At 38.2% G+C, this 13,267-nt stretch overlaps 12 non-coding genes and 1 pseudogene across 12 annotated transcripts; 11 read left to right on the forward strand and 2 right to left on the reverse strand.

Moving 5' to 3' along the window:
- Positions 1-284: 284 nt before the first annotated feature.
- LOC113745185 (small nucleolar RNA U3) lies at positions 285-496 on the reverse strand. Its single transcript, XR_003462019.1, has one exon. It is a non-coding gene; the product is annotated as a small nucleolar RNA U3 (small nucleolar RNA).
- A 368-nt stretch (positions 497-864) lies between these two features.
- Positions 865-1,077, reverse strand: LOC113745186 (small nucleolar RNA U3). The gene has a single exon (XR_003462020.1). It is a non-coding gene; the product is annotated as a small nucleolar RNA U3 (small nucleolar RNA).
- A 4,133-nt stretch (positions 1,078-5,210) lies between these two features.
- Positions 5,211-5,426, forward strand: LOC113745183 (small nucleolar RNA U3). The gene has a single exon (XR_003462017.1). It is a non-coding gene; the product is annotated as a small nucleolar RNA U3 (small nucleolar RNA).
- A 674-nt stretch (positions 5,427-6,100) lies between these two features.
- LOC113745181 (small nucleolar RNA U3) lies at positions 6,101-6,321 on the forward strand. The gene has a single exon (XR_003462015.1). It is a non-coding gene; the product is annotated as a small nucleolar RNA U3 (small nucleolar RNA).
- A 614-nt stretch (positions 6,322-6,935) lies between these two features.
- Positions 6,936-7,155, forward strand: LOC113745190 (small nucleolar RNA U3). The gene has a single exon (XR_003462023.1). It is a non-coding gene; the product is annotated as a small nucleolar RNA U3 (small nucleolar RNA).
- Positions 7,156-7,660: 505 nt separating this feature from the next.
- Positions 7,661-7,876, forward strand: LOC113745189 (small nucleolar RNA U3). The gene has a single exon (XR_003462022.1). It is a non-coding gene; the product is annotated as a small nucleolar RNA U3 (small nucleolar RNA).
- Positions 7,877-8,484: 608 nt separating this feature from the next.
- LOC113745188 (small nucleolar RNA U3) lies at positions 8,485-8,695 on the forward strand. Its single transcript, XR_003462021.1, has one exon. It is a non-coding gene; the product is annotated as a small nucleolar RNA U3 (small nucleolar RNA).
- Positions 8,696-9,179: 484 nt separating this feature from the next.
- Positions 9,180-9,389, forward strand: LOC113745182 (small nucleolar RNA U3). The gene has a single exon (XR_003462016.1). It is a non-coding gene; the product is annotated as a small nucleolar RNA U3 (small nucleolar RNA).
- A 606-nt stretch (positions 9,390-9,995) lies between these two features.
- Positions 9,996-10,205, forward strand: LOC113745184 (small nucleolar RNA U3). The gene has a single exon (XR_003462018.1). It is a non-coding gene; the product is annotated as a small nucleolar RNA U3 (small nucleolar RNA).
- Positions 10,206-10,669: 464 nt separating this feature from the next.
- Positions 10,670-10,885, forward strand: LOC113745191 (small nucleolar RNA U3). The gene has a single exon (XR_003462024.1). It is a non-coding gene; the product is annotated as a small nucleolar RNA U3 (small nucleolar RNA).
- A 609-nt stretch (positions 10,886-11,494) lies between these two features.
- LOC113745179 (small nucleolar RNA U3) lies at positions 11,495-11,710 on the forward strand. Its single transcript, XR_003462013.1, has one exon. It is a non-coding gene; the product is annotated as a small nucleolar RNA U3 (small nucleolar RNA).
- A 616-nt stretch (positions 11,711-12,326) lies between these two features.
- LOC113745180 (small nucleolar RNA U3) lies at positions 12,327-12,543 on the forward strand. The gene has a single exon (XR_003462014.1). It is a non-coding gene; the product is annotated as a small nucleolar RNA U3 (small nucleolar RNA).
- Positions 12,544-13,173: 630 nt separating this feature from the next.
- Positions 13,174-13,267, forward strand: LOC113745187 (uncharacterized; annotated as a pseudogene).

Here is a 13,267-nt window from a genome sequence, read left to right on the forward strand (position 1 = left end):
TTTTAAGCAGAAATATTATTGGATTACGTTAATCATAAATCAAGTAATTTTTGATCAACCACAATGTACGCAGTGTTATGTTCAGAAACTTAATTTTGGTCAACTCAAAAGTTTGTTTAGGTTTCTTTCTTACAATCAACAAATAATTTAAATACTGCTTGAGCCACTAAACTGTAGTCAACCAATAAAGGCTTTCGAGCCGTTCAATGCTAAGAAGAATATAGGTATTTTTAAGAAAGCATTTGAAAATACCCAAACTTTGTTTCTATAGTACAAGATCACGAACCACTCTGATCATATTCCCTTCCTCAAGAACCACAAAGAGAGTAAAGAAACAATCATCATGACAGAGAACTATGAAACGAATTATTGCTCTGCTCAGCTTTCATGCTCAGAGGAAATATCACGACTCATCATCATGTTGGCAAGACCAAACACTTAGAACACATTTCTCAAGGTAGAAAACTATAGAAATGATCCCTGAAATTATAGTCTTTAGTTTTTGATTGGAACGTGAACACAGCAGCGCATTCACAGGAGAACGGTTCTCACTCAGGGTTCATCTCTGCCATCCAAAACCTCCTCCAGTTGTGGCATCCTCGTACTGCAGAAGCATCACCTGAACATCACACTGACAGTGTGATGTTGCAGAAACTAGTGGGTCTCAACTCAATTATTCAAATCAAGTTGTTTCAGTTTTTTTTTCTTACAATCAGAAAGAAATGTAATATGTTTTGAGCACTAAACTGTAATCAGCCAACAAAAACAGCTGTCTTGAGCATTCAGTGCTAACAAGTACATAGGTAAGCTTATGGAACACACTTAATATCCCCAAAGACTTGATGGTCTTAGTACAAGATTAGAACCACTCTGATCAATTCCTTCCTCAGTACTCCACAAAGAAGTAAAGAAAAATCAGCAATACAGAACATATGAATTGAATCATTACTTCTTGTCCAGGCTTCACGCTCAGAAGGAAATAATCACGACTCATCATTGTGTTGGCGGGACGCAAAACTTTGAACACATTTTCTCAAGTTAGAAACTAGAAGAAATGATCCCTGAAAGTATAGTCCCTTAGGTTTGACTAACGTGATCACAGCAAGCTCATGCACAGGAGAACTGTTCTCAGGGTTCATCTCTGTTGTTTCCTCATTGGTTGTAATCAAGCATAGTGCAGCCATCACTGCTGACTGTGACAACATACAGATAGAAGATAAAAAATCACTGAGTGGATAAGAAAAGAAAAGTTTCATATAAAAGCAAGCTTACATACTAACTTAGGCGTTACTGCCTAAATCTTAGTCTGGGCTGTATTTGAACATCAACTTGCTTTGATACGAACGTTTTCCTTTATTTAAATTTATTTTGCCATTGACACAACATAAAGTGGGACATTCTTTATGTCCTTCACAGAGAATTAAAATTAGCCTTTTTGTCTCGTCAGTATTTTGAACTTGACTGAATGTAGTCATGGTAACTGTCTATAACTCATGACTTTATACGGTACTGTCTACTAAATAAATCAATCAAATCAATTTTATTTGATATAGCCAAATGTCACCAAAGTAAATTTGCCCTCAGAGGGCTTTACAATCTGTACAAGGGAGTTGAACCCGCTGTCATTAGACCCTCGGTTAGAGTGAGAAAAAACTTGCAGTCTAAATCCGAATGGCAGCATAACTAAGGAATGACCTGAGCAGCCCTAACAGAAGCTTTATCAAAAAGAAAAGTTCTTAAGTCTACTCTTGGTACTCATAGTAGTTTGGTTTCACACAGAAGAGGACCCTGATAGCGAAAGCTCTTGCTCCCAATTTAGTATGGAACCACAAGGAACCCAGCAATCCTGGAGTGCAGTGTTCTAGAGGGTATTAAGGTATTATAAGCTCGGGTAGATATGAGGTTGCCTGATCATGAAGAGCTTTGTTAAGTAAGGAGAAGAAATTTTAAATTCTATTCTAGATTTAATAGGGAGCCAATGCAAGGAAGCCAACAGGGGAGAGATGTGATCTCTGATCTTGGTTTCCTGTTCAGAACACGTGCAGCGCATTCTGAATTAACTGAAAAGTCCTAAAAGACGTATTGGAGCAGCATGATAACAAGAGTTTACAATAGGTTCCAGCCTTGAAGTAACAAATGCGTGGACTAGTTTTTCTGCAATCGCCTGAGAGACAATGCGTCTGATTTTAGCGATGTTACGTAAGTGGAAGAATGCAGTCCTCGAAATTTGTTATGGTGGACGTTTAAAGGACAAATCCTGATCGAAAAACAACTCCAAGATTCTTTACAGTGGGAGCTGGAGGCCAGGTTGATCCCAGCTAAAGTAACTAAGTCTAGAAAGAGAGTTTTCTGAGTGTGTTGGGTCCAATACAAGACTTCAGTTTGTCTGAAATTTTAAACATAAAAAAATGTAGATCATCCAACTTTTTTATCCTTAAGGGCGTGTTTGGAGTTTAGTTAACGATTGGGTTTTCATCAGGCTTGATCGATAAATATAATGGGTGTCGTCGCATAACAATGAAAATTGATAGAGTGATTCCTAATAAATGTTTCCTAAGGATATATAAAACTAAATAGAAGTGGTCCTAGTACAGAACCTTGTGGGACTCCAGACAAACTTTGGTATGCATGAAGGATTCATCGTTGACATGAACAAATGAGATCCCGATCTAAGAAATACGACTTAAACTCAGCTTAGGCGTTTCCCTTTTGATGCCAAATTTGATGTTCCAGTCCTCTGTAAAAGAATTTGATGGTCAATGGTGTCAAATGCAGCACTAAGATCTAACAGGACCAAGTACAGAGATGAGTCCGTTGTCTGATGCCATTAGGGGGTCATTTGTAACTTTGACTATGCGGTCTTCTGTCTATGATGCACGCCTAAATCCCGGACTGAAAATCCGCAAATGACTATTGTTATGGAGAAGTCACACAGCTGATTAGCTACAGCCTTCTCAAGTAGCTTAGACAGAAGGGAAGGTTTTGATTCGGTCTGTAGTTGGCTTAAGACCTCTGGGTCTAGAGTGGGGCCTTTTTTAAGAAGAGGTTTAATGTACAGGTACCTTAAAGGACTGTGGTACAATATCCTGGATAATAAAAGACGATAATCTAATCCAATAAAGATGACTAACTAGAGGGAAAACTCCCTTGAGCAGCCCTGGTTGGGATGGGGCTCTAAGAGACAGGTTTCACGCGTAGCTGCAGAAAATGATTCGTTATTTGATGAAGGTCGATGGGAAGAAAAAGATCTAAATACATATCAGGTTTTAACAGCTTTTCCAACTTGCTGGAGCAGAATGCAGATCAATGCCTGTTGAGGGCAAGAGGGAGGGATTTTGTCTCTAGTAGTTATATTTTATCATTGAAGAAGCTCATGAAGTCATTGCTACTTAGACCTAAGGGAATAGAATGGTTCGGTAGAAGCGGTGATTCGCTGTTAGCCTGGCTTACAGTGCGGAAAAAACCTGGGGTGTGCTTATTCTCCTCTATTAATGAAGAGGAGTAGGCTGCTCTGGCATTACGGAGACCTTTCCTGGTATGTTTTTTGAGATTAATCTTGCCAGACTAGATGAGATTCTTCCAGTTTTAGTGGCACACCATTTGCATTCAGATTTCGGTCTCTTGCTTTAATTTACGAGTCTGCTGGCTATACCATGGTGCTAGCCTTCTTTGTTTTAATTGTCTTCCTGTTTCAGAGGTGCAATAGAGTTCTAGAGTTGGTGTCCGTAATGACCTGTGTAACTATCAACAAGATGATATATTTGTGAGGGATAAAGGAAGCAGACAAGTCTCTGTATAGTTAGACATGGCATTGAATTCAATGCGGAAGGAAGCACTTCATAAATTTGGCTTACAGCACTATAAATAAACATCTGCTGTAGAGTTTTCTGCACAAAGGCTATAGTCATAGTATGACTCAAAGGGTTAGTAAAAATGGTCAGAACAGAAAGAAGGATTCTGTGGAAAGACCTACTAGAGGATCAATTTGATGCCATATGAGAGAACAAGATCAAGAGTGTGGTTCAGACAATGAGTCGGTTTTTTTAGCACTTTGACAAAGCCAATTGAGTCTAATAAGAGAGATAAACGCAGTACTAAGACTAGCCATTGTGGTTGTCCACATGAATGTTAAAATCAACCTACAATAATTACGTTAATCTGTTTTAAGGATCAAGCCCTGATGCAAATTCTACAAATTCAGATAAAAAGTCCAAATAAGACGCGGAGCTCGATATACTGTAACAAATAAAAATTGGCTGCGAAGTTTTCCAGGTTGGGTGAGTGAGGCTAAGAACAAGACTTTCAATGGAATAATAAGTTAAGTGTTAGGTTTAGGAAATTTTATTAATAGACTTGAGTCAAATATGGCTCCAACTCCACACCTCGACAGTACTTCGAGGAATATGAGTATTAATAAATGACTTGAGGAGTGGATTCATTTAAGCTAACATATTCTCCTCCTGGTAGCCAGGTTTCAGTGAGCAAAACAAATCAATATGATAATCAGATATTATTCCAGTTGACTAAGGACAGCTTTAGATGACAAAGACTGATATTCAGGAAGTCCACATTTAATTCTCTTATTTTGGACTGTTTGGAGATGTTGATTTAAATTTTTATTCAGTTTTTATGATGAACTCCTCTTCGTTTTGTGATAGTCGTGTAATAATGTAGGTGGACGGGGACAGCCACAGTCTCTATACTAAAGGACTGGATGGGCAGCTTGCTCTAATGGAGAGCAGAGAAGCGTATAACACTGCAGCGTCTGCTGCCTGGTCGCAACTCTGGGTTGTCGACATGGTTTTGGTCAACCTAATAAACTTGGCATATTTCTAGATATGAGAGCGGCTCCATCAAAAAGTGGAATGGATGCCGTCTCTCCTAAGCAGACCAGGTTTCCCCAAAAGGTGTCGCAATGGTCTATGAACCACATCGTTTGCTGGACACCACCGCGACATCCAGCGGTGGAAATGACGAGTGCGGCTAACATGTCATCACTGGTCACATTGGGGAGGGGACCAAGAAACTACTACGACTGTCTTTCTCCCTGTCTGTCTGCTCTCTGATCCAGCTCTGCTGTCAGAGTCATGCAGTGATTGGCTGCAATATGCTGTGATACAAACAATGGGGAAAAAGCAGAATGGAAAGCCCTTGAGTGAGAAACAGTTCTCCTTTGAAATGATCTGCTGTTGTTCACGGTCCAGTCAAACAAGACTATGCTTTTCAGGGATCATTCTATAGTTTCTAACTTGAGACATGTGTTTCTAAAGTGTTTGGTCTCGCCAACCATAATGATGAGTTGTGATTTCCTTCTGAGCGTGAAGCTGATGGTGGAGAAATAATTCACTTCATAGTTCCTCTGTCATTGATGATTGATTCTTTACATTCTTTGGGGAGTATTGAGGAGGGAATATGATCAGAGTGGTTTGGTTGATCTTGTATAAGAAAACACATTTTGGATCTCAAAATGCCGTTGCCTTAAAATCCTATTATCTATACGCAGCATTACACGGCTTGAGAGCCGTTGTTGGTTGACCACAGTGTTTAGTGCTCACAGAGTTACATTATGTTGTTGATTGTAGAAGACACGCAACAACGTTGATTTGAACAATCTTGAGTTGAAGGAAAAACTGTTTCTGAAAACATCACAACTGCAGTACATTGTGTCTATCAAAAGTTACTGACTCTTGATTTATGTAAGTAACAAGTTAGATCAGGTAAACAAATGAGAAAAAACAATGAATTTGCTTGACACAAACATAAGAACTGGGGGAACAGATATCTCTTTATGTCCTATCCACCACAGAGAAATGAAAATAGCCTTTTGGCCTTGGTCAGTATTTGTTGAACGTTTGACTGAATGTAGTCATGGTAACGTGGTAGTTAACTTATGACTTTATACTGTACTAGTCTACCTAGACTGTCTTTACCTCCTGTCTGTGGTGACTCTCTGTAATCAAAGTTGTGCTGTCCACAGTCATGCGTGGATTGCTGCACTTGCTGTGATACAACACATGTGTGCCGAAACACAGAGATGAACCCTGGGTGAGAACAGTTCTGCCTGTGAAAGAAGCCTGGCTGTGTTCACGTTCAGTAAACTAAGACTATACTTTCAGGATCATTTCTATAGTTTGTTGACTTGAAAATGGTGTTTAAAGTGTTTGGTCTCGCCAACCGCGATGAATGATGCGTGATATTTCCTTGCTGAGCGTGAAGCTGACAGAGAGTAATGGGTTCACGTATATGTTTCTCTGTCAGTGATGATTGTTCCTTTAACTTCTTTTGTGGAGTATGGAGGAAGGGAATATGAATCAGAGAGGTTTGTGATCTTGTACTAAAGAAACAAAATTTTTGGGATTTCAAATGCTTTCTTAAAAATACCTATATACTTCGTAGCATAGACGCTTGAGAGCCTTTGTGGTTGACCACAGTTTAGTGCTCAAGAGTATAAAATTATTGTTGATTGTAAGAACACAACAACTTTGATTTGAATAATTGGTTTGAGGACAAACTCAGTTTTTTCTGAACATCACACTGCAGTAATTGTGTCTGATCAAAATTACTTGATTTATGATTAACAAGTAGATCAGTTAAAACAAATGAGGAAAAAAATGATTTTGCATTGACATCAACATAAACTGGGACATTCTTATGTCTTCCACAGAGAAATTAAATTAGCCTTCTGGCTTGTCAGTATTTTGAACTTTGACTGAATGTAGTCATGGTAACTGTTTGTAACTTGTGACTTTACTGTACTGTCTACTACGGGTCGTCCTGTCTGTGTGCTCTCTGGAGCACAGTTTTTGCTGTCACGGTCATGCAGTGATTGGCTGCACGATGCTGTGATAACAACAACTGGAGGAAACAAAGAGATGAACCCTGAGTGAGAACAAGTTCTCCTGTGAATGAGCTTGCTGTTTCACGTTCAGTCAACTAAGACTATACTTTTCAGGGATCATTTCTATAGTTTCTAACTGGAGAAATGTGTTTCTAAAGTGTTTGGTCTCGCCAACCACGATGATGAGTCGTGATATTTCCTTCGGAGCATGAAGCTGACAAGAGTAATGATTCGTTTCATAGTGTTTCCTGTCATTGAATTGATTGGTTTCTTACTTCCTTGTGAGTATTGAGGAAAGGGAATATGATCAGAGTGGTTTCTTAAATCTTGTACTAAGACAATAAGTGTCTTGTATATTAAGTGTGTCCATAGAGTAACCTATGTACTTGTTAACATTGATGCCAAAACCTTTTTTGTTGGATGACTACAGTTTAGTGCTCAAAAATATTACATTTCTTTCTGATTGTAAGAAAAAACTGAACAACTTTGATTTGAATAATTGAGTTGAGGACAAACTAGTTTCTGAACATCACACTGCAGTACATTGTGTCTGATGAAAACAACTTGAATGTTAAGTGATCAAAAACATCAGACGTCTTTTCTCTCCTAAGTCTGTATGTCTCTCTGTAATCCAGCAGCTCGGCTCTGTGTCAGAAGTCCACGCCAAGTGAATTGATTGGGCTGTGCTATGGTTGTCTCAATATGTATAAAACACACAGACAGAAGAATGCCAAACTGAGGAGGTTTTTGAGGCAGAGATGAACCCTGAGTGAGAACAGTTCTCCTGTGCATGAGCTGCTGTGTTCACGGTTCAGTCAAACTAAGACTATACTTTCAGGGATCATTTCTATAGTTTCTAACTTGAGAAAGTGTTTTCTAAAGTGTTTGGTCTCGCTAGCCTGATGATGAGTCGTGATATTTCCTTCTGAGCGTGAAGCTGACAGAGAGTAATGATCAAATTTCATATTTTCTCTGTCATTGATGATTGTTCTTTACTTCTTGCTGGAGTATTAAGGAAGGGAATGTGATCCGAGTGGTTTGTGATCTTGTACGATAGAAACAAAGTTTTGGGTATCAAATGCTTTCTTAAAAATACCTAATATACTTCGTAGCATTGAAACAGCTCGAGAAGCCTTTAGTGGTTGATCTACAGTTTAGTGGCTCAAGAGTATTAAATTATTTGTTGATTGTAGAAGAAACTAAACAACTTTGAGTTTGACAAATTAGTTTTTCTGAACATCACACTGCAGTACATTGTGTCTGATCAAAATTACTTGATTTATGATGAACAAGTAATCAGTTAAAACAAATGAGAAAAAAAATGATTTTGCATTGACATCAACATAAACTGGGACATCTTATGTCTCCACAGAGAAATTAAATAGCCTCTGTTGCTTGTCAGTATTTTGGAACTTTGACTGAATGTAGTCATGGTAACTGTTTTGTAACTTATGACTTTATACTGTACTGTCTACTACTGGTCTTTCCTGTCTGTGTGCTCCTGTAATCACAGTTTTGCTGTCACGGTCATGCAGTGATTGGCTGCACATGCTGTGATACACAACTGGAGGAAACAACAGAGATGAACCCTGAGTGAGAACAGTTCTCCTGTGAATGAGCTGCTGTGTTTCACGTTCAGTCAAACTAAGACTTACTTTCAGGGATCATTCCTATAGTTTCTAACTGAGAAATGTGTTTCTAAAGTGTTTGGTCTCGCCAACCACGATGATGAGTCGTGATATTTCCTTCTGAGCATGAAGCTGACAGAGAGTAATGATTCACTTCATATGTCTGTCATTGATGATTGTTTCTTTACTTCTTGTGGAGTATGAGAGAAGGGAATATGATCAGAGTGGTTCTTAATCTTGTACTACAGACATAAAGTCTTGGATATTAAGTGTACCTATGTACTTGTTAGCAGTGGAATCTCAGAACCTGTTTTTGTTGGATGACTACAGTTTAGTGCCAAAAATATTACATTTACTTTCTTGATTGTAAGAAAAAACCTGAACAACTTTGATTTGAATAATTGAGTTGAGGACAAACTAGTTTTCTGAACATCACACTGCAGTACATTGTGTCTGATCAAAACAACTTGTTTTATAATGATTCAAAAATCATCAGTTACTGTCCTCTCTCTCCTGTCTGTGTGCTCTCTGTATCACAGCTCTGCTGTCAAGAGTCACGCATGATGATTGGCTGTGCTATGTTGTCTCTTTATAAAAAAACACCGACAGGAAAGAGATGCCACAACTGGAAGGAGGTTTTTGATGGCAGAGATGAACCTGAGTGAGAACAGTTTCTCCTGTGAATGAGAGCTTGTGTTCACGTTCAGTAAACTAAGACTATACTTTCAGGGATCATTTCTATAGTTTCTAACTTGAGAAATGTGTTTCTAAAGTGTCGTGTCTCGCAACCATATGATAGCGTGATATTTTCCTTCTGACGTGAAGCTGACAGAGAGTAATGATTTGTTTCATAGTTCTCTGTCATTGATGATTGTTCTTTACTTCTTTGTGGAGTATTGAGGAAGGGAATATGATCGAGTGGTTTGTGCATCTTGTACTAAGAAAACAAAGTTTTGGTATCAAATGCTTGTCTTAAAATACCTATATACTTCTAGCATGGAACGCTCGAGAGCCTTTATTGGTTGACTACAGTTTAAGTGCTCAAGAGTATTAAATTATTTGTTGATTGTAAGAAGAAACTAAACAACTGTTGAGGTTGAACAAATTATTTTTCTGAACATCACACTGCAGTACATTGTGTCTGATCAAAAGTACTTGATTATGATTAACAAGTAGATCAGTTAAAACAAATGAGAAAAAAAATGATTTTTGCATTGACATCAACATAAAACTGGGACATTCTTATGTCTTCCACAGAGAAATTAAATTAGCCTTTTGGCTTGTCAGTATTTTGACTTTGACTGAATGTAGTCATGGTAACTGTTTGTAACTTATGACTTTAGACTGTACTGTCTAACTACTGTCTTTCCTGTCCTGTGTGCTCTCTGTATCACAGTTTTGCTGTCAGAGTCATGCAGTGATTGGCTGCACTATGCTGTGATACAACAACTGGAGAAACAACAGAGATAACCCTGAGTGAGAACAGTTTCTCCTGTGAATGAGCCTGCTGTGTTCACGTTCAGTCAACTAAGACAGACTTTCAGGGATCATGTTCTATAGTTTCTAACTTGAGAAATGTTTTCTAAAGTGTTTGGTCGGCGCCAACCACGATGATGAGTTGTGATATTGCCTTTGAGGTGAAGCTGACAGAGAGTAATGATTCACTTCATATGTTTCTGTCATTGATGTTGTTCTTTACTTCCTTGTGGAGTATTGAGGAGGGATATGATCAGAGTGGGTTCTTAATCTTGTAACAAAGACTAAAGTCTGGATAGTGTGGTACAGAGTACCTAGGTACTTGTAGCATGGACATGCTCAAGAACCTGTTTTTGGGGATGACACAGTTTAGTGCTCAAAATATTACATTTTTTTCTGGTTGTAAGAAAAACGAACAACTTTGATTATGAATAATTGAGTTTGAGGACAAACTAGTTTCTGAACATCAACTGCAGTACATTGTGTCGATGAAAGCAAACTTGATTAATGATTCAAAAATCATCAGTATTGACTGTCTGCTCTCTCCTGTCTGTGTGCTCTCTGTATCACAGCGCTGTGTGCTCGTACGAGTCAGCAGTGATGATTGGCTGTGCTTGTGTGATGAAACAACAGACAGGAAAACCAAAGAGATGACAGAGATGAACCCTGAGTGAGAACAGTTATCTCCTGTGGATGAGGCTGCTGTGTTTCACGTTCAGTTCAAACTAAGACTATACTTTCAGGGATCATTTCTATAGTTTCTGACTTGAAAATGTGTTTCTAAAGTGTTTGGTCTCGCCAACCACGATGAGGAGTCGTGATATTTCCTTCTGAGCGTAAGCTGACGAGAGTAATGATTCACTTCAATGTTTCTCTGTCATGGATGATTGTTTCTTTACTGTCTTTGTGGAGTGTATTGAGGAAGGGATATGATCAGAGTGGTTTGTGATCTGTACTAAAAACAAATTTGTGGATATCAAATGTTCTTAACATACACATATTACTTCTTACATTGAACTGCTCGAGAGCCTTTATTGTGGTGACTACAGTTTTAGTGCTCAAGAAGTATTAAATTATTTTGTTGATTTGTAGAAGAAACGAAACAACTTTTGAGTTGAGGCAAATCTAGTTTCTGAACATCACACTGGCAGTAACATTTGTGTCTGATCAAATTACTTGATTTATGATTAACGAAGTAGATCATTAAAACAAATGAGAAAAAAAAGGATTTTGCATTGAACATCAACAAGAAACTGGGACATTCTTATGTCCTTCCACAGAGAAATTAAATTAGCCTTCTGGCTTGTCAGTGTTTTGAACTTTGACTGAATGTAGTCATGGTAACTGTTTGTAACTTATGACTTTATACTGTACTGTCTACTACTGTCTTTCCTGTCTGTGTGCTCTCTGTATCACAGTTTTGCTGTCAGAGTCATGCAGTGATTGGCTGCAATATGCTGTGATACAACAAATGGAGGAAACAACAGAGATGAACCCTGAGTGAGAACAGTTCTCCTGTGAATGAGCTGCTGTGTTCACGTTCAGTCAAACTAAGACTATACTTTCAGGGGTCATTTCTATAGTTTCTAACTGGAGAAATGTGTTTCTAAAGTGTTTGGTCTCGCCAACCATGATGATGAGTCGTGATATTTCTTTCTGAGCGTGAAGCTGACAGAGAGTAATGATTCGTTTCATATGTTCTCTGTCATTGATGATTGTTCTTTACTTCCTTGTGGAGTATTGAGGAAGGGAATATGATCAGAGTGGTTTGTGATCTTGTACTAAAGAAACAAAATTTTGGATATCAAATGCTTTCTTAAAAATACCTATATACTTCTTAGCATTAGACGCTTGAGAGCCTTTGTTGGTTGACCACAGTTTAGTGCTCAAGAGTATTAAATTATTTGTTGATTGTAAGAAGACACTAAACAACTTTGATTTGAATAATTGAGTTGACAAATTAGTTTCTGAACATCACACTGCAGTACATTGTGTCTGATCAAAATTACTTGATTTATGATTAACAAGTAGATCAGTTAAAACAAATGAGAAAAAAAATGATTTTGCATTGACATCAACATAAACTGGGACATTCTTATGTCTTCCACAGAGAAATAATTAGCCTTGTGGCCTTGTCAGTATTTTGAACTTTGACTGAAATGTAGTCATGGTAACTGTTTGTAACTTATGACTTTAACTGTACTGTCTACTACTGTCGGTTCCTGTCTGTGTGCTCTCTGTATCACAGTTTGCTGTCAGAGTATGCAGTGATTGGCTGCACTATGCTGTGATACACAAACTGGAGGAACAACAGAGATGAACCCTGAGTGAGAACAAGTATCTCCTGTGGAAATGAGCTGCTGTGTTCACATTCAGTCCCAAACAAGACTATATTTTTCAGGGATCATTTCTATAGTTTCTAACTGGAGAAATGTGTTTCTAAAGTGTTTGGTCCTCCGCCAACCACGATGATGAGTGTGCTATATTTCCTTCTGAGCGTGAACTGACAGAGAGTAATGATTCGTTTCATATGTTCTCTGTCATTGATGATGTTCTTTACTTCTTTGTGGAGTATGAGGAAGGGAATAATGATAGAGTGGTTCTTAATCTTGTACTAAAGACATAAAGTCTTGGATATTAAGTGTGTCCAGAAGAGTAACCTATGTACTTGTTTACCTAAATGCTCAAAAACCTGCTTTTGTTGGATGACTAACAGTTTAGTGCTCAAAAATATTACATTTCTTTCTGATTGTAGAAAAAAACTGAACAACTTTGATAGAATAATTGAGTTTGAGGACAAACTAGTTTCGAACATCACACTGCAGTACATTGTGGTCTGATCAAAATACTTGATTTATGATGTAACAATAGATCAGTTTAAAACAAATGAGAAAAAAAATGATTTTGCATTGGACATCAACATAACTGGGACATTCTGTAGGTCTCCACAGAGAAATTAAGATGGCCGTTTGGCTTGTCAGTTGTTTGAACTTTGACTGGAATGTAGTCATGTGAACTTGTTTAAACTTAGGACTGTTTACTGTACTGGCTCTACGTCTTCTCCTTACGGTGTGCTCTCTGTAATCACAGTTTTGCTGTCAGAGTCATGCAGTGATTGGTGCACTCTGCAATATGCTGTGATACAACACTGGAGGGAAACAACAAGATGAACCCGGAGGTGAGAACAAGTGCATCCGGTGAATGAGCTGCGTGGTTCACGTTCATCAAACTAAGACTAGACTTCATTCAGGGAGCATTTCTATAGTGTTTCTACTGGAGAAATGTGTTTTCTAAAGTGTTTGGTCTAGCCAACCACGATGATGAG

This window comes from Larimichthys crocea, unplaced genomic scaffold (assembly GCF_000972845.2).
Source record: "Larimichthys crocea isolate SSNF unplaced genomic scaffold, L_crocea_2.0 scaffold51031, whole genome shotgun sequence".
NCBI lineage: Eukaryota > Metazoa > Chordata > Actinopteri > Sciaenidae > Larimichthys > Larimichthys crocea.